The 20,987-nt window shown below is 46.7% G+C and overlaps 1 protein-coding gene across 4 annotated transcripts in view; it reads left to right on the top strand.

Moving 5' to 3' along the window:
* The window catches only part of LOC129383074 (uncharacterized), a 136,124-nt gene extending 128,247 nt beyond the window's left edge, over window positions 1–7,877 (top strand). For all 4 annotated transcript variants that reach the window (XR_008611012.2, XR_011893494.1, XR_011893493.1 and 1 more), the window contains 2 exons: window positions 6,118–6,198; window positions 7,744–7,877. The gene's annotated coding sequence lies outside the window, so the exon portion shown is untranslated. The remainder of the gene's footprint in view (window positions 1–6,117; window positions 6,199–7,743) is intronic.
* Window positions 7,878–20,987: the final 13,110 nt, after the last annotated feature.

Raw genomic sequence — 20,987 nt, forward strand, 5'->3', positions numbered from 1 at the left:
CCGTGTGCAGTTGGTGCAATTTAATGTCATAAGCAATAATTACGTAATCCTTGCTTCAAACCATACAGTTTAATTAGCTTATCATCCCCATGAAGATCCGAGCTCAACGAGGAAGTCACCAACCATGAAATGGCATTCAGAATTATACCTGCACGTATACACAGGTTAACGTAATGTTTTGTTTGAATAAAAGAGACAGAATAACAACACAACAGAGTAGATTTTTGTACATCACAATATTTTTTATTCCGATCAATAAAGGTGTAGCAGTGTAGTGACAGCTCCTAATACAGACAGTGCTAGCAAGTGGTGGCAGATATATCTCGCACACCTTTATTGCGAACATCCCAGCTCTCTATAGGGTTCATTATATAAGTGTTAGATCGCTGTATGTCGGGACCTGCTGAAAAATGTTTTTTGCAAATAAAAACAAATAAAAACAGTATGAGCTAATTAATGTAAAAAGATATCGCGCTCTAGAACACAAAATTCTTAAACGAATGTATTATTACGAAATGTAGACTAAAGACAACGAATACAGTACCTAAGCTAGTTTTCATGGACCTTTTGTAACGTCATTGTATGCTTATTACCAACCCCTTCTCTTATGCAGGAACCAGGTTGCCAACAAACGCACGAAGAGCAACTGCCTTTCCAACTGTGCTGTGTGTGCTGCGCTTGCATTTGCGTGCAAGTCGAGGAGAGCTCCAGTTAATGTCCTGCTGCACTATACTAGCCGTCGAAATATTCTGCTTAAGACATCTATCACTCTTGTGACATCCTACCAGCTCAAACATCACCACTAAAAGCAGTTTCATTGCATGGATTTGTCTTCACAGACACGTTGTAGCTGAAGGCATTGTATTTTTCATCCAGATGGCCTTCCTTCAGTCATATTTATTAAGACAGTATGTGCCCCTTAATAATTTCTGGTCAATTCTAGCACCAACTTTTTCTAAAACAATAAATTAACATTATTCTCGCCTTTGTGTACTTTGATAGTATGCAATACAGCGTGAACTCTTATCGTACAAACAGAAGCAGTAATGAAGGAGAAGAAAGGGGGTTAACCGAGGCGTGCGATCTTTAATAATCATATCATGAGAAGCCAACAAGCAAAGTCACCAAAGACAACATAGGGAAAATTACTTGTACTTAATAATTGAATTAAATAAATTATAAATCAATAGCAATGAAAGTGGATGAAAATACAACTTGCCGCAGGTGGGGAATGAGCTAGTTCTTGTAGTAGTAGTAGTAGTTCTAGTAGTAAAATATAAATGCACAAGAAAGTGGATGGGGAAAAAAATTAAATTATGGGGTTTTACGTGCCAAAACCACTTTCTCATTATGAGGCACGCCGTAGCGGAGGACTCCGGAAATTTCGACCACCTGGGGTTCTTTAACGTGCACCTAAATCTAAGTGCACGGGTGTTTTCGCATTTCGCCCCCATCGAAATGCGGCCGCCGTGGCCGGGATTCGATCCCGCGACCTCGTGCTCAGCAGCCTAACACCATAGACACTGAGCAACCACGGCGGGTAGTGGATGGGAAAACGGCGCCGCGGTAGCTTAACTGGTTAGAGCATCGCATGCTTATGGCAAGTTTTCTCAACCACATTTATTGCCATTGTCATTTCTTTAATTCAATTAGTAAGTACAAGTAATTTCTCCTATGTTGTCTTTGGTGTCTTCGCTTGTTTGTTTCCAAGGATATAAACATAAGGAGTAGTGCTGCTGACAAATATATTCTAGAATAAAACACCATACCTGTTCAAGACAGTAGCCTGTCGGGTGTAGCCACCCGACGGCTTGCAGTGGTAAATCCTTGTAGAATATATGCTGTTTCTACCCTGCTTCTAGCTTCAGCTTAAAATAAATTATGACGGCCGGAACAATGAGTTTCTTCCATTGGATGCGGATGACAGTTGGCTTCAATGGGGCTTGCAAAACTTGAGCAATTGACCGAGGTACAAAAGCCAGGGTACCAGCGTGTATTGTGGAATACCAAACTAGGCCAAATGGTGATGCAGACTGTCACAATGACAAAGCTGAAAAATACAGTATAGAGCGGATTACTACTGTTATTTCAGAAAAGCTGAGATCAACCATCAAAACTATGGCATATTTTTAATCTACAGTTGCTCTTTCTAAAGTGGCTTCAGCATGCCACTAAATACTGAAGTGCTGGCTACAAGTGCTACGAAAGTGTTGCATCACAAATTGTGGGCAGCAAAAAGCTCCTATCGCAACTGCAACGCAACACGGGCAACTGATGACTTCGCCCATCATATTCATGCTATTTAAAACAAAAATTATATGACAGCTGAAGAAGAATAAAAGATTAATTTGATTTCGTTATGGCACCGCTGTTTCATGTTTGTGGTTCGAAATAACACGCTGTCCATTTCGCCATTTTGTGAATGTGGGGACCCGAAACATGAATATTTTTAGAAAGTTTCTGAAAATAAGCACAGACTAATTACCGGGTAGGTTAGTCAAGTACTTCTTCAGCACTTAGGTTCTTTCTATGAAGCGACCTGGTGCAATTCCAACAGGCAGGCACCATATCTATCGATGCTTTCAGGTGTGCCAGAAGCCTTACTGTGCAGCACGGGCGTTGATTTTTTCATCAGATGGCCTTTCCAAGGCCCACATCCTGCACCAGAATGCCAAAACTTTTATGTAGACAAGGCGCTCGCACGTAAAGTAAATTCAGTATACCTAAGCAACGGAAATGAAAAGAAGTAGCACGATTAAAAAAATGTGGACATTGCGGGAACTTGAAAGTAGTTTATGGAACGTGCATCAGTTGCCACCACATAGCACACTGAAAAGGCTAAGACGAAAAAAGAAATGCCGGTGATGAACTATTGACAAGCGAATTTTCGGAAAATTATAACATTGCGTAGCGTATATGGGAAATGAGGAAGCACTGGAAATGCAGGCACCAGTGCTGGTTCGTTGACCATATGTGCTACAAGTTGAGCAAACCGACTGACCACCACGGCTTCTAAAACAACGTACAGGACTCAAAAAACGCGTCTTTTTTTCTCAACCTACCAGAGCCACGCACTCAACCATATACGCATTCTGCCACATGTATACTATAACTGCTTCTCCTCTACCGAAAGATTTCATACGCGATACTGGAATGATCGTTGGATGCAGGCGCCGATGCGTACCTCCTACATCTTTCTTTAAAAAAGCGAAACAAACAACAGATTGCCGTGCCGAATCTGCCACAAGTTCCCATTAGCAAAAAATATATGTTTCGCACAAGCTTATGCTGCCTCGAATATGTTTCAGGAACTAATTAATGCCCCTAGCATGAGCAACTGGAGTCAATCATGCTTGTGCACATCGGAAACGGCTTATCGACAGCGCAGCGGCAACCTCACGAAAACCGCATTGACATACTGTGCTTCCATAAAAAAAAATGCCTCACTCACCCATATTTTCTGTCCTGTTGTTGCTTTCAGCAAACTCACAGCACCCCTCAGTCTTGAAGGTAAACAAAGCTGCCCATCGGCCGCTCCATCTGTGGCCTCAGAAGTCATTCAGGCTCGGTCACCTTACGCACAAGGACAAAGTCACCCATCATAACCGCGCTTAAAAACCGCAACGCCAGTCACCAATGAAACACTAGGAAACAAAGAGCAGCGGACAAATGCCGGCGGAAATAATCTTGGTTCTCAGCCATGCGCCATGCTCTCAGCTGTTGGGATGCGATTGTTGCCAGACCTCAAACACAGCTCGTGCTTGCTCTATTAGTCAAACGCTCACAGTGGCAGCGTTGCTGAGCTAAAGTTGTGCATTGCGCCGGTAGTTGTTTGATTAGGAAGACTAATTAACGGAAACACACATTTGTCTTAAATAATGGGACTATTGATAAGCACATTCAAGAATAGTCTCGATATCAGACGCTTTTCTCGGTCGGTACACTTCACTTGAGACGAGGGCGCATTTTCAAGGCGTTCCTTGGCGGAGGAAAGGTGAAGTAGTGTTCATGAAACACAACGGCGCCTTGAGTGAAGGAAGCCCCGTAGCCTCGACTTGGCTGAGTCGAGGAGAAGCTTCAAGTGAAGGCGTGTTTAAGAATACGGGGGTCAGAGTCGTCAATAAAACAAGTCGTAGCTTCACTTTCCAAGGCTGTACACGATAGTTTCCTACTGAACAATTGTTATTTTTACCGCATGGTCTCTGTCGGTTAGTTCCGCATGAAGTAGGTGCAAACATTGACAGCAGTGCACGCTGTTGAGTGCAAACTGGGAATAAAAAAAGATGTAAAATGTTCGTGACGTTTCTATCTGCCGTTGTGAGCATTTCAGGCACCTTTAACAAAAGAATGATGTCTTTTGTCCTCAAAGAAACCACGTAGCAGGCGACGCTTACGTAAGCGCTGCTTTGTGCGCCTGCGCGTAATACTGGCGGTCTCGCAGATTATCGCCGTTGTAAGGCGCTGATACTGCGTGCGGTCGACGCTCGCGCGATATAGTTAAAAATGAGGCAGACTTTGCATTCGTTCATGTTTTACCAGAAAATGGGCGATCATTGTACTGCAACCCTCTCAATTAAATCAGGTATGAAATGGCCTGTATGGGAACCTAAGTATATAGAAGGCTATAATGAGGTAGCTTCAGTTTTATTGGTGACCTGGCAACATTTATGGAGGTGTACATTACCGGCTAATATAAATTCACGGTCACGAAAACTGTTTAGTGTTAAAGAATGAACTCCTTAGTGAGCATACATTTACCCTTGTGGGTCATCCAAAGCAAGCGAAGACTATCTTGGTTTAATTGGTCTTTAAACTTTTTTCAATACAATCATAACAGATATATTCCGGAAAATAAAAGTCGGAAGTAGTGAATGTGATTTGACTGCTTATTGCAGGATCAGCCGCAAATTATAATTGTGGTATTAATGCTAACCGCGTGCTACGGTACCTGCGTCGTCACTTTCAGTCACTCCTTATTCTCTTAAACTCGTTCTTTATAAAGCTTTTGGTCGTTTCGAACTGCGATACGGATCATCTGTATGGAATCGGTTCATCAAAAATCTCGCTAGTTATATTGAAGGTGTATAAATTGCTAGCCCATGTTTCACATTCACTTAGTATACACATCTTTAAAGCGTTTCATTATTGCCAACAGCGTAATTAGGACGAAGGCCTTAAGTTAATCATATGGCCAATGACCTTGATAAAAACGGATTGTCTGGTCTAATGGTACAAAAACTGTCATCATCAGGAATGCCTCACACCCTCCTCAGCAAGTAGAAAGTGCAAGGGCTCATTCATCTCGTAATTCCGAGGCAAGAAACACTCAGCATAGTGAAGCGTACAGTGCCTACATTCATTCAGATCACGCGTACAACATACAGAGACGCGGCGTCAAGTTGAGTTGTAAAAAAAAAAAAAAACACGTGACCTTCTTAATGGCTCTACTCCCTCAGCAATGACCCATAGTCCGTAAGGTTGAGGCTACAAGCGTTATGCGAAGTCAAGGTAAGTGCATTATTTCATTGACATCATCCATACCACACAGAACTGGCGAGAGGATGCGAGACGGCGCATTACCGAATGTTCAGCAGGCTTTCGCCTTCACGTGTTAAGGGAGTTTAAGGGGCGAATTTTATCCCCCATCATATTCCCCACGTAAGAAGATAGCACGTCTGGCCTTATCTCAGAAGAATTATTACCGCAGTTCTCAACTTAAGGAACATTTACTTTCTCATCCTTTACTCAAATCATCTCGTACCGACCGTCGCTAGAAATAGTTTCTTATTCGTTATCGTACCAACCAGCAATTTCGTTTTTGCCTTCTTCAAACGCGTACTGATTGAAACCGCTTGCCCAATTGCATTGGGCCTATTACTAATGCGATAGAAGTTACCTAAACAAGGATAAAGTGTATCTGAAAGGCTGGCCAACTTTCTATAGGTGGACCCAGATTCGTCACAGGCGGGCTCACCATTCTTACCATAATTGGCTTGTCCAAGCAAAAAGTCATAGAAACAACATTATTGGAGTTAAAATTGTTCTCGTGCTGCTACTTTATCTAAATGTAAGAAAATTCTTTAATGTACTTACAAGTTGCCTCTTGTTCTTCAACAGGCGGGATATTATCTCGGCTGCAGTGATGCTAACGGCAAACGATACGCAGACGGAAAGGGTTGTGTGCATTACTTCTATGGTGTAAGTCTCAATTCTATTTTTTGGGCCTAAAAGAGCCGGATTCATATACCATTTTGTGTCTTTCCTCGCATAACCTGGGAACACCCGAGCAGAAATGGGAAACACACACACGCACGCTCACACGCACGCACGCTCACACGCACGCACGCACGCACGCACGCACCCACGCACACACACACACACACACACACACACACACACACACACACACACACACACACACACACACACACGCACACGCACGCACGCGCGCACACACACACACACACACACACACACACACACACACACACACACACACACACACACACACACACGCACACACACACACACACGCGCGCGCGCACACGCACACACACACACCCAGTGTCGCGGCCAAAGTATAGCCTACTGCACAAGCTCGAAAGTGCAAGTTTTAGTACCAGCGAATATGCCCAACGTTGTCAAATCGCGAGCAATTAGTCCCGCGAAATTATACAGTTTTGCAGCAGTTGTGGCTAAAGTGCTGTAGCTAAAAGTGGTACCGGAAACACTCGTGCATGTCAGGTCATGTAATTAAAAGGAATTTCTCGAAACTGCTTTTAAGACATAATATTTAGCCAACGCTGTGCTATCAGCACCAGCTCAGCTTCCTTTTGCAATTGAGACAAGCCACCCACTGACTATAAGAAAAAGGGAATCAGAAAGAGAATACTGTTAACAGTATTAGAGCCGCACATCGTTTGAATCCCTCAGTCGTGCTTTCTTTCTATATAAATGATATACACTTGTCTCAGCAGGATGCTGAGTGTAATGCTATACTTAAAATGTGGTTGGTACCTCTTCCAGCGGAATGTGTCATAACACGAAAGTGAAACCCGTATTTGAAGCAGTGGCCGCTCAGTTTCAGATTCCTGAATAAGAGTTCGTATGTATGTGCAGTCCTTTACTAATTGCATTTTCGCTGGAAGGGCGAATCAAGCACAGCGGTGGCAGGCACGTGAGACGAGTGCCGCTGCTTTCCTCCATTCGCGCGCGAGATTGAACCACGACCTTCGGTTCCCCTTGCGCCTTGTCGCGAAATGCGCAGTTGCTGCCGGAGAACAGCTCCGCCCCCCTCCCTCGCTCCCATCCCCGTACGCCTTGTCGCGCGGCGGGAGACGCTTTCCGCCCTCGCGGGCGCCAGATTGAGCCGCCATCGTTGGCTCACTTCGTGTGCATTCACTCGCACAAACAGCATACGGCGCGCAGCGACACTTTTATCGCCCGTGGACCTCATACAAAACATCAAGGTGGCGCCGACGACATAAATACACTTAGAGTGTCCACGTAGTTCCTATCGCATTAAGAAAGTTGGAACTCGGTGCTTGTTGTCGTCTGTCCTGTCTTTATTCCAGTGTGCATTGTAATTCACAGTGACATAGATATTAGAATGTGTAGCATATTTAGTATTCATCGTTGAAAGCCCTTCGTTCGGTGTGCGCTGCAGGCGATGTTTTTTAGACTCGGTTCGAACTGAAAGAACAACACATACGTATACTCATTATTTCAAATTTGCTTCGACAGGAGCGTACCGACCAACATGGATTGAAGTTTCGTATATGCATACTTGGAAAGTGCAAGAACGGAAGATGCATACACGATGGTGGCGGCTTTTGCGCTGTACAATAAAATGTCCTGCCGAACTGTTTATAATAAAATATTTTTTTAGAACCTAACTGATAAAATTGCATGTGCTGCGAATAATATTGAATTAACGTTAACACCATTGCCTTTGTCAACGATGTGGGGGATCTGGCTAGTTGGTATTCCATGACCCAGATTTTTGGATAGCAGAAACCATGAATACTAAAAAGCTAACGTAAGCACGAGCTTGTGCTTGTCTTATTTTTTTCTGTGTATAGCTTCTGCGCACTAAAAAGTTTTCTATACTGACGACTCGTGGATGCGATGTTGTAAGCACACACCCTTATTTTAGGCAACCAGTTTATTACCTGCGTTGTTTCTCCCACCCTCAGAACGCTTACCTCAAGAGTGGACACTCCCATATAGCTGTAAGCCACGTGGAACGCTGCTAATGCTCATCTAGTCACTGCTGTTTGGTGTGAACGATGTGCACGTGCGCTGCAGAAGTGATCTGGCATTCGTGGAGGCCGTGTTAACTGGCCTCTTGTCGGGTACCCTTGAGGTGCCTGTTTCCGCGGCTGCCTGATGCGCGTACTTTGGGGAAGCGCCTTCATGCGCTTCATTTGGGCCGGGGAGCTCATCGTAATGACACATTTTAGTAATAAGTTTTTATTTGGTTTAAGTCTATTCGTATTGTCTAAACTATGTTATTTACAGTTAACAAGTATGGAGAAACCTGCATTTGCTTTTTTTTCCCACCAAAAATGTGGTATAAAGATATGTGTTTGCTATACAGCGCCGTGGTGGCCCAGGAAGTGTCACCCAAGTTGTATTTTTAATTATTATTGAAGTGCTTTCTCTAACTATAGCCAGAGTGCCTTTCTTGTTTTTCGCTAGAAGAAAGCAGATACGATGGCCTGGTTGTTAAGCATCGCCTTTTGTATGCGGGGCACGTAGTACTCAATTGGAAACCCGTTGCTGCCAGGAACCGAACGGCTATCTGATGGGTTCAGATCTTACCCGGCCTGCTGCTTCTTTAGGGGAGGGGGGCGGGGGGCGGGGTTGCAGTTACACGATATCGTATTTGTACCAACTAGGGAAAGAGAACAGTCAGAAAGCAGGCTAGATAAATTTCTTTGCCCTAGCCTTTGTCTCGAAAGCGGCAAGATTATTCTCTTACCCACGGGTACACCCCGCATTTCCGATCATCACCATTTGTCTATCTGTCTGGATCTGAGCGAAACCACTATGTAAGCCATTTTTGGCGTATGGACGTCAGTCTACCTAGGGATACCGAGAGCATCGTTGCTATAGGCACTGCATTAGTAGCTTTGTGCGAGCGCGAAGCAGAATACCACTGTTGGGATGACTTGAAGACGGCGTGCCATCCGCCAGTCACCCGAGCAGGACGCGATCGAAAAACTCGAATCACTCGCGAATTAGGCTGGTGTACTTAGGCTGATGTACTTAGGCTGAGTACTTAGGCTGATGCGAATCGTCCTTAATGAAGACACGATTACGCTTGCAGTGCAAGAATATCCCGACTTGCTGATAGTAAAGTACGAAACCTTGCCCAGAGTGTCGTCTAGAGCTGCCAGTCAGGCTGCCACCCAGTGTAATCCTCTGTCCAACCTAGCTGTGCTCCGGTACAAACGACCAGACTCGACAGAGCAAGAACGCTCTACCCGAATCTCTCATGTGACGCTTGCGGATGGCAGTCGCAGTGACCGCCCGTCAGATATTTGCACAGTCTTTAAGCAGCATGCCAGCGAGGTGTTTACTACCGATGAAAGCACTTGGTGGAGGAATAATTACGGCGAAAGACTGAGTTAATTCTGTCGATCCCTGCCCGAAGTATCAGACAACGTCGTAGAGCACCTGTGCGAGCCAGCGACACTCGAAGAGCTTCGAGCAGTAGTAAAATACATAAATTCCTCCTCTGCGCCCAGCACAGACGGCATCCCAATCCAGCTTTACGTGGGATTTTTCCATGCCGTGAAAGAAACGCTTTTTTCCATGGGTAATAAGCTCATATCAGATGCAGTCGGATAGATTCTTACCGCGATAGCCGGATCGTCCTCCTCACCAAGTCGGGCTGGCAGGCATCCGACCCACGGTCTTGGCGGCCGATTACGGTGTTAAAGGCAGACTACAGGATAGTCTCGTCAATGCTGGAGAAACGAATAAGTAGTGCTCTTCCAGTCATAATCAGCCAGGCGCAGATATGTAGCGTACCAGGCCGATCAATTTTTTTCATCTCTAGCATTGGCAAGGAATCTTTTTACCTTCGCTTCTACACTCTAAGAAAAGTTTGCACCCTTTGAGTCGTATCTTGACACACAACAATAAACGTCATCCGCGCTTGGGTCTCATCCTTGTTACTCTGTGGATGCATGTGCTAGCGCTGTTACAATATTGAATTCAAGTATGCACGAACTCTCCCAGAAAGAAGTTTTTATGAAGGACCTTTGTGGTTCAGTGGGCCCTTCCTTCTGTGTCCTTCCCTCTTCTCACAACAGCGCTTGTGTCTTCTCCTTGTTACCTTGTGGATGCATGTGTTAGCGCTGTTAGAATATTCAAATCAAATATGCACCAGCTCGCCCAGAAAGAAGTTTTTTTAAACGTTATCTTCCTTCTCCACATTTTCTTCCTTTAACCGTGCAAGCTCGGTACTTCCCCGTAACGAACGGCATGCGCGTTATCAGCATGGCATAGAATTGCCGACAGAAAAGCAGCGGGCGCGGCGTTTTCAAGAAAAGAAACGCAAGAAAGGCAGGTGACGATTATTGTTGTGTGGCAGATATACATCCGAAAGGGTGTAAACTTTTTTTAGAACGTAGGACACAAATTCCAGGTTGCTTCGTTTCGCTAGACCAAGCGAAAGCTTTCAATCGTGTTGAGTATTCGGTCATTCCAGCGACTATAGGTGGCTCGACAGCAGGTCAAAATGGCTGCCGAGATGTTGATAAGACGATCTCGGAAGCGTGTGCATCGCGAGCAACAAAGCACGTTAGCCCTCTGGTTTCGCTGCAAACCGTACTTTCTCTCTCGCTAAAGAGACGGAAAGATGTGTACATGAAGGCGAAGCTACCTTCAACGCCGGTCACATCTTATGCTGCAGCATGAATTCCATTAGAGACGATTGTTGCAAGGGGAGCACAGAAGCGTTGCTGAAGAAGGAGACAGGGACAGGAAAGGCGCTAACTTGCGACTATGTATATTTTGAGAGACAAACCACCAAGAACTTTATTGCGCATGTACTGTAATTGAGAATTGTAAAAAAAATATTTACATTTTACATATATACAATATAAGCCTAACAACAGGGTGTAATAAAGAAGAAGAGCAGAAGGACAAGGCCAGCCAGATCGTCTGTTCCGTAGCTGCATCGCAACCGGCAGGCCAGGCGGATCGCCAGTGCTTAGCATGAGTGTGAGCCGTTCGGGCAACCAGCTGTTCCTGCTCTGTGTCACTTGTTTTCTCGGTTACGTACAGACGCTACCATCTGAACTCTTCAATACACCCCATTACGATTGGTGGAGGTGCGAGCCATTCAAGAACTCCTACATCCGGGAACTCCGGTCTCGGACTCTGCCTACCGTCATGCCTAAGTCTCCCCAGCCAACGTCGCCGCCACCTTCCGTTGCCTGCTCTGGCGCTGTGCCGCAACGCAATCCAGCGGTTTTCAGCGGTGCGGATCAGCAGCATGCACAGCTAGAGTTGTTATTCAGGGCGTTCTCTATATTGTGGAGTTTGTGGTTCTGTAGTGCTGCTCTCGTGACGTGATACTTGGCTGGGTCTTCCTTTCGCGAAAAAACGCCGTCATCGATTGTGCACATGCTGTAGTCTAATTATCGCCTATGTGTGACGCGCCCCTCGTCGGCGCCACTTCTCTTCTCGCTAAGCTAGTCCTTCGGGAAGACATCGCCATACCGCCGTACTCGTCTACCGTTGTTCCCGTCTTTTGTGACGCTGTCTCTCAAGGCGCGGTCCTCTTCACTCCTTCGGAACTCTTCATAACCCGCAAAGCCCCTCCCTTTGGCCACGCTTGACATTTCAGCCGGTTTCAGCTCCATCGTTGTCTGCAATCCGCTTCCTGCAGCCCTGAAGGCTCCTTGCGGCGAAGCACTTGGCCGCGTGCAGCCTCTTGATGACATTTTTATCACCGACGTGCTGGATGCTTCGTATGCAGTGCTCACTGACTTCTGTGCACTTTCCACTTCTGCTCCGCCATCACCTGACCTATTCACACCTTTCATTGCAGATGACCTTACTTCTGAGCAGCGCTCACAGCTTCTTCACCTGCTTGGCCAGTTCCGTTCTTCTTTGTTGTTGCTCAGCCTACTCTGGGTCGCACGTCAACCGTCAGCCACCACATCGACACTGGCTCCAACGCGCCATTGCGGCAGCGCCCGTGCCGCGTCTCCGCCAAGGACCGTCAGGTGATCAGTGAGCACGTGGACGACATGCTTCAGCGCGGAGTCATTCGACCTTCCAATAGCCCGTGGGCATCACCGGTGGTTGTCGTCACAAAAGAAGATGGTTCCATTCGGTTCTGCGTCGATTATCGCCGTCTTAATAAGGCAACGCGAAAAGACGTCTCCCTCTACCACGCACTGACGACGCTCTGGACAGCTTGCAAGGCGCTGACTTCTTCTCTTCGTTGGATATACGCTCAGGCTACTGGCAGGTCCCGATGTCTGCAGTTGATCGCCCTGAAACTGCATTAATTACTCCAGATGGTTTATACGAATTTAATGTAATGCCATTTGGCCTATGCAATGCGCCCGCTACGTTTGAACGAACGATGGAGAATATTTTGCGCGGCCTAAGATCGAGCACGTGTTTATGCTACCTCGACGACATCGTTGTGTTCGCCCCTGAATTCAGCACGCATCTTCTTCGCCTTAGGCAAGTGTTGACGTTCTTCACTAACGCACGCCTGTAATTGAACCTCAAAAAGTGCCAGTTCACCGCGCGCAAGTTCAGGATTCTAGGTCACGTCGTATCACAAGACGGCATTTGCTCCGACCCATCAAAACTTCGCGCTGGGGCAGAGTTTCCTAAACCTAAGACACTCAAGAAACTCCGCGTTTTCATCGCCCTCTGTTCTTACTTCAGACGCTTTCTTTGCAATTTTGCCTCAATTATATCACCTTCGACACAATTCTTAAGTGGCGCCTAAGACCTATCCTCCTGGTCTCCTGCATGCGACACCGCGTTCGTGACCTTACGTCATCTCCTGACGTTTCAGCCTATACCGCGACACTATGACCCCATGGCCCCAACTGATGTGCATACCGATGCCAGTGGTATAGGCCTTGGCACTGTCCTTGTGTAGCGCGAGCCTGGCTACTCCGAGTACGTCGTTGCTTAAGCCAGTCGTGCGCTGGCCAAAGTGGAGCGCGATTACAGCGTCCAAGAAAAAGAATTTCTGGCCATTGTTACGGCACTGGGGAAGTTTCTCCCTTATTTATACGGCAGGCCTTTCAATGTGGTTACTGACCATCACGTCCTTTGTTGGTTATCCTCTTAAAATACCCGTCTGGACGCCTTGCCCGCTGGGCTCTAAACATTCAAGAATACGACATACACGTCATCTACCACCCAGGTCGCAAGCATGCTGTCGTTGATGCTCTGTCCCGCTCTCCGCTCCCAGCCGACACGGCCTCCCTCTCCACCATTGAGGCGGTATCCTCGGTGGACATCAACACCTTCGCATCAGAACAGCGCAAGGATGTTTGGGTGGCCTCTCCTTTGGATCGGCTTTCGTCCTCGCCTGTATCTCCCATCTCCCACTGCCTGCGTCGCCAGGCTGCCACTTTTGCTGTCCGCGATAACCTCTTGTATCGACGCAACTACCAGCCCGATGGTCGCAAGTGGCTCCGAGTTACCCGTAGGACTTTGCGTTCCGACATGTGCGCGTATTTCCATACTGACCGACCATGTGCACACGCAGGCGTTTTGAAGACGTATGAACACCTGCCGCAACGTTACTACTGGCGAGGAATGTTTACTTTTGTCCAAACGTTTGTCCGCTCGTGCCCGCAATGCCAACGCAGCAATTCTTCGCCTCATCCGGCCCACGGTTTAGTACAGCCGCTTCCGTGCCCTGCTCGTGCCTTCGACCATGTGGGAATTGACCTGTACGGGCAGCTAGCACTCACACCCGCTGGCAAATGATGAATTATTGGCGCAGTTGATCACCTTACACGCTATGCTGAAACCACTGCTCTACCTGCAGCAACCGCCAGTGACGTTGCATCATTTCTTCTCCATCGTTTCATTCCTCGTCATGGCCCACCTCGGGAACTGCTGAGTGATAAGAGGCCGTGTGTTTTGTCGCAGGTGTTTTGTGTTTTGTCGCAAGCTCTGCTTGCTCAATGCCGCTTAGTTCACCGGACCACCACGGCGTACTATCCTCATTCTAACGGGCTTTCGGAGCATTTCAATCGCACCCTTGGTGATATGCTCACCATGTACGTTTCATCGGAGCATACAAACTGAGACATCATCCTCCCATTGGTAACGCACGCATATAATACGGCTACACTAAGTACTACAGGATTTTCTCCATACTTTCTCCTCTACGGTCGCGATCCTTCCCATACCATCAATACGGTTTTGCCTTATACACCAGACACGTAAGAATGTGCTCCCGTTTCAGCCTGCACCCGATACGCCGAGGAATGCCGTCAGTTAGCCCGAAAGTTATCCTCCGCCGACCAACAACGACAAAAATGCAATCGTGATGGCGACGCTACGAATCCGAACTTCGCTCCCAGCACACTTGTCTTGTTGTCCGCTCTTTCTACCACGCCTGGACTTTCGACAAAGGTTTTCTCGCAGTATGATGGACCATACCGCAACGTCCAACGTGCCTCTCCGGTCAACTATGTCATAGAGCTGCTTACACCGACATCCGACAAGCGCTGCCGTGGGCGGGATGTTGTGCACGTTCACCACCTGAAATAATTCTATGACCCGCTCGTCTCCCCGACGTAAGTCGCCAGGATGGCTCCGCTTTTGCACCGGGGGTAATTGTAATGAAGAAGAGCACAAGGACAAGGCCAGCCAGATCGTCTATTCCATGCCTGCAGTGCAACCAGTGGGCCAGCCTGACCGCCGGTGCTTAGCACGAGTGTGAGCCATCCGGGGAACCAGCTGTTCCTGCTCTGCGTCACCTGCTTTCTCGGTTACGAACAGATGCTACCACCTGAACTATTCAATACACCCCATTACATGGGCATGAATCACTACATCAATAATTACAGCTATAGTGTTGGTGATAGCAACAACGGCACGTGCAAGTGGCCTGACAGGAGTCATTAAAAAAAAAAAACCTTCGGGGGGACAGTGTCTGAGGAGGTGGCATAAAATCTTCAGCCAAGGGCGAGGAACGTAAGTTCCTTATCCATCAGATGCACTGACGGCGCACTAATACAAAGATTAGCATCAGCGTGAATCTGACCTGTCACTAAGATGTCCCTTTCAAGTCTACATTTGAACCTATTTTTATTCTTCGTTTTATCGAAAAGTGGCTTACAGCCTCAATTCTCGCAGTGCGCAGGAAGGTGCGCGGAGTTGCTGAGGGCCTTTAAAACTGAAGAATGTTCTTTTACCTTGTCATTTAGACAGCGCCCCGTCTCCCCAATATAAGCTATTCCACAGTCGAGTAGTATCTTGTATACAACATCGGTAGCACAGGAAGCTACCGGTTTTATGTCTTTTTCACAGGTCTTGTTCTTCTTATGGCCGTTCTACAAGGGTGGACAACCGAGAAAACTTGAGAGGATCTGGGAAGACGAGGTCAATGCCGTGTTTTTTCCCGACCCTTTTTAGTTTGTGTGAAATAGTTTTGTCCCTGAATATATATTTAGTAGCAAGCGAGCGTCTTTCCTGTCCACGTCTTCTTTCTCCGCAATGCTTCTGCGCTCCCCTTTGCAAAAATTATGTCAAAGCAACTACACCAACAGCCTAATATTCCATTGGAGACGCCGAGGTCAGCGTCGAATTGCTCTGCGTGCCGACGACTGCATTCAAGGGCCCGCTGCACTGCGTTAACGCTGCAGTACGTGAAGGTACAGGCTCCGTAAAGGTCAGTATGTCGTTACTAGCCTCGAAAATGTTCAAAGGCATAAAGCCATATACTTAATAAGCGCAAGCACATACCGGTAACATACGTTAGTTGTTTTTCAAGCGCTCCTGCTTTTAACAATTTAATCCTGTGCAGTAAGAAACAAAATTTAATACATTTTGAAATGAAAACTAAAAAAAGAGCGGGTGTTAAATACAACAATTTAAGAAACTCGTAATGTACAGGTGTGATCACGCTCGTCTAGAGCCTCGAGCAGCCTACGGCGGAGGAAACGAACTGCAATTCAGCGTAGCTGTTTGACGAAAGACAAAGTGCTTGTACCTGAACGGGTTTCACGTATATCCACTTGCGTTTCGAGTTATTTTTTCGTAACTCGGTAACTCGCTTAAAATTCGTTTCTTCCTTTCGCACAGCTCGGCTCGATCGCTGTAGACAAGAGGGATCACCTCTGTACGCAATTCAGTGCCATGCAAATGTATTACAAGCTTCGTAACTGGTTTCAGTGCCTCGGGTCGTTACTCCTGTCTTGAAGTACATTTTAACGATACGTTTGCGGTGAACACTCGCTACGGCACGGTTCGAGGACTGCAGCACGCTGCGCATGCGATTACTATTAACTTTTTTCCTTATCGGTACCTCCATGCATTCTGCAGACCGTACCACCGGACAGCGTCGAAGATTTCTATCACTAGGTGACTGCTTCGGAGGAGGGCCGCGTGGCGCCGCATGCGTCGCTCGAATGAGCGAACCAGTATCTATTTGGCGGGCTGGAAACGTTCGGTTTTCCTGGCGAATTCCTAGATAAGTTCGGCCTCTTGAACTCGGGCTTATTGGCCGAGCTGCTCGTCAATGGTTGCCTAAGCTATTCTTTCCCACTCACATGCGGCCTCAGGCAAGGATGTTAACTGAGCCCTCACCTGCTCGTTCTGTCTTGACCCTTTGCTGCGCGGCATTTCACTTTGCCCAGCGATACGTGGCTTTCGCTTGCCAGACAAAGGAGATAAAAGTATCTGCACGTGCAGACGACGTGTCCCTCCTTTTAAGAAACGAAGACAGCTACTATACCTTGTTACGTTTGTTTAACGATTACTCTGAATTATCCGGAGCGCGTCTGAATAACGACATAAGGAGATGGCTATTGGCAAATTTACATCTGCCTTGACGGAGTTCAGTGGGTAGCAGGAATGAAAGTGATGGGAGTAGTTTTCGTCACGTCTGGCGAAGTGGCGCAGGAGACGTGGTAGGGCAGAAATAAAGCTGTCAGTGGCACCAAATTTCTCGTTGACGCTAGCCGAGCGCCGCTACATAATAGAATCCAGCATTTGCGCGTCTTTTTACAAGGTCGCACGCATAGCGCACCCACCACGCAAGACTTCACATAGGCTAACTAAACTCTGTGGTTCTGTCCTCTGGGAAGAGAAAACAGAATTAATGGCAGGTCCACTCCTTCGGCTTGCAGCGAACCTGGTTGGACTTAGCGTCCCGTATACCAGAACAATGAGCTCCGTCTTCTCATGGCGAGGATTATACGACCTCGTGAACAGTCCTGATTATCCAGGCAGGAAACTTGTCGACTGCTTCCTGTGAACGTCCAGGAAGCTCTTTTTATGAGGAATGAGAAAAGGACCTACGGCGGAATAGCCGCCGCTGTTTTATAGATATGTATTCAGCAGCCTTCAATCAATTAAATCAACTTTACCAGATGTAGATGTAGTTTACACACCGGCAACGGAGGAGTGCGACTTTCAAGCTGTAGAGCACTTGACACGGCAAGCTCTTCAGCGTTGTAAGAGTGCCATGGCGCAGGCTGACCACATCGGCCGCGCCTGCCGAGGTGCGCGACTTCGGGTGGACACGAGGTTGGCGCGTTTTGCCTACGAGGAAGCACACTGAAGCGTGCGGAATATCTTCCCAAAACCGCTGCCTTCAATGCAGACAGAAAGAAACGTTACGGCATGCCCTCTTTGATTATACTGTTGCAAAAACATTTTGGTACTTACTGCGGGCCAAGGAAGCCGCCGAGAGGCAAGAACTCTGGGCCGTAACCTCGGCGGGTGCCCCAGCCCACTAACTCCCAGGGCACGAATCGTTCTGATTCGAAATAAAGTTTTCGCACTCCCTTAGCGCGGCGCATGTTCGGTGTACGCATAGATCCGAGAACGCAACGGCGAAGACTCTTCGAAGTTGACGTGTGGTGCGTGACAGTATTCGTGCTGTGGTGACAAAGAAGTGCTGCGGCAATACAGGGACGGTCAAAGAGAGCGATGCACCCGTTACTACGCCGCTTACGCAAACATATGTATGAACAGGCTTGCGTGGACCTGATCAACCTAAATGAAGACCAGTTGCTGCGGAAATAGTCGACACGTTTCATAAAACTCCGCAATGGGCGCATTACTGCGCTGTTGTTACCTTACTGACAACTTATTTCCCGGCAGGTAGCAACACTTGCCAAACTTGTATGTAACCTCAATGTTCGTTGTTTCAGCGTAATGTGCCCTAGCTGATGTAATGTGACATTGTTGTCGATGTTTCCTTTGTGCATAAAGTACACATATATTTTTGCGACTAAGCTTGTTGAAATAAGCTTCTCTTCAACCGGCTCCTTATTTATTTATTCACATATACTGCCATCTTGCAGAGCAAGATATTGCAGGAGTGAGTGCACATATATGTCAATCAATTGGAGAATAGATTTTAGTGGCAAAAAAGAAATCAAACAATATACAATATGAGGAAGAGCTAGTTGATTAATGAACATAATTGGGCAACAGGTCAGCAAATTCATCACTCGATACCTCGCGCAAGGACCCCTCAAGGCCATTCCAAATTGCCATTGCATGTAGAAAAAAGAAAAACCTAAAACAATCAATCGATGGATTCAAATGAACAATGTTAAGACGATGACTTCTTCTGGTGGGCCTAAAAGAAGGGTTAGTGAAAACAATAGGTGCATTGACGTAAGTTGTCCCGTGAGCAATTTTATGTAGTAGAACAACACAGTCACAGGTAGAGGTCTATGGGCCAGAGGCTTTAATAGCAGCTTTATAGTATGTGATGTCCGTGAGAAATGGCGGTCATAACGATTATATAGAAATATTGAGGCTTTTTTCTGAATAGACTCAAGCATGTCTATGCCTTTGGAATGATGTGGCGACCCCACTACCGACGCGTACTGAAGTAGTGGCCTTATTAGTGCCCTGTATGCCTTTAATTTACATTTGCATCTCGTACGTTTCCTTTAAGAAAACTCAATTTTCTCAACGCTTTGTTGGTTATACATTTAATGGGAGCATGCCGTTTCAGATCAAGGCAGAAAGTCACACCAATATATTTGAACGTGTGGAGGCTTGCAAGCTTGTGCGTTTCATTAAAATAAGTAAATTGTAATGCTTGTTTTTTATTCGAGAAATTCATTCATACGATTTTCTTAAAATTAAGTAACATTTGCCATCTTTTGCTCCATTCGCAAAAACGGGCGAAGACTTCATTCAGCTCTAACTGATCATGATTACTAGTTATAGTAGAATAAAGGACGCAGTCATCAGCATATAGTCTTATCTTGACAGAAGTGCCCGCAATTACTTCAACGACACCATTTACACAAACAACAAACAGCAAAGGACCCAAGACAGACCCCTGTGGTACACCGGATGTAACATTGACACGGGATGAATCATCATCATAATCATCAGCCTGGTTACGCCCACTGCAGGGCAAAGGCTTCTCCCATACTTCTCCAACTACCCTGATCATGTGATAATTGCGGCCACTTTGTCCCTGGAAACTTCTTAATGTAATTCGCACACCTAACTTTCTGCCGCCCCCTGCTACCCTTCCCTTCCCTTGGAATGGAGTGCTTGACCCTTAATGACCATCGGTTATCTTCCCTCCCCATTACATATCCTGCACATGCCAATTTCTTTTTCTTTATTTCAAGCGGGATGTCATTAACTCGCGTTTGTTCCCTCACCCAATCTGCTCTTTTCTTATCCTTTATTGTTCTCCTTATCCTTTAGTGTTACCCAATATTCTTTTTTCCATAGCTCGTTGCGTCGTCCTCAATTTAAGTAGAACCCTTTTCGTAAGCCTACAGGTTTCTACTCCGTACATGTGTACTGGTAAGAAACAGCTGTTATACACTTTTCTCTTGAGGGATAATGGCAACCTGCTGTTCATGATCTGAGAATGCCTGCCAAACGCACCCTAGCGCATTGTTATTCTTCTAATTATTTCAGTCTCATGATCCGGATCCGCGGTTCTCCCGGAACGTCAGGACATTATCCAGCTAATGAGGGTGCCCGCTCATGGCCTGAACCCGGTTAACGAAGCAGCTCACTTAGCTGCCCGATCAGCAGATAATCAGGAGGTGGGATCACTCGACCCGGATGCCCAGCTTGAACCTATCCTCAGATATCACGAATTAACTCAATTTTACAAGAATTTGCGCAGAGCATGATTCCCGAGCATGATTCCCTCCTGGGGCAGGCCACGATTCTACGGCTTGTAGACACGATCTGTGCTAAGCCCCAAAAGGTTGGCTGAAATTTCTGAGCAAGAGGCAAAACCTAATTGCAGGCACTGCGAAGCACTAAGTGGAGACCAATATCCCATACATTGGGGGGCCAACGCAACCCTCCACGTAGAACGGTTCTTCGGCAAGCTCCCACGCTAGAGGCCTGGGAACGCACGATCGAGACTGATGACATAAAATGCAAAGTTATGCTGGCAGAGCGGTCTAACCGGGTCTCGGCCACATGGCTTCCACGGTAGCTCCTGTGCCAGGGTCTGCATGACTAATACCCCTGTAATAAAGTTTACTTTTCTCTATACACTTTTTTAATGTGCGCCGCCATATTTCGTACGCAGTGGCAATAGCTATGAGCAGTCAGCATATTGGCATGGGCTCTGCGTTCTATGCATCCCCTCGACGGCTGTTTCTAGTAGTTGTTCTCGCGCTCGCGCGGCCTATTTAGCATACCATGGCGTATCCGACGTGGAAAGCGGTCCTGTGAGGGTTATTAATGGAACTCATATTAGCATGGCTGGAGTTCTTGCGGCATTGAGGCGAACGGAGCACAGCCCC

Source organism: Dermacentor andersoni, chromosome 3 (assembly GCF_023375885.2).
Source record: "Dermacentor andersoni chromosome 3, qqDerAnde1_hic_scaffold, whole genome shotgun sequence".
Taxonomy (NCBI): domain Eukaryota; kingdom Metazoa; phylum Arthropoda; class Arachnida; order Ixodida; family Ixodidae; genus Dermacentor; species Dermacentor andersoni.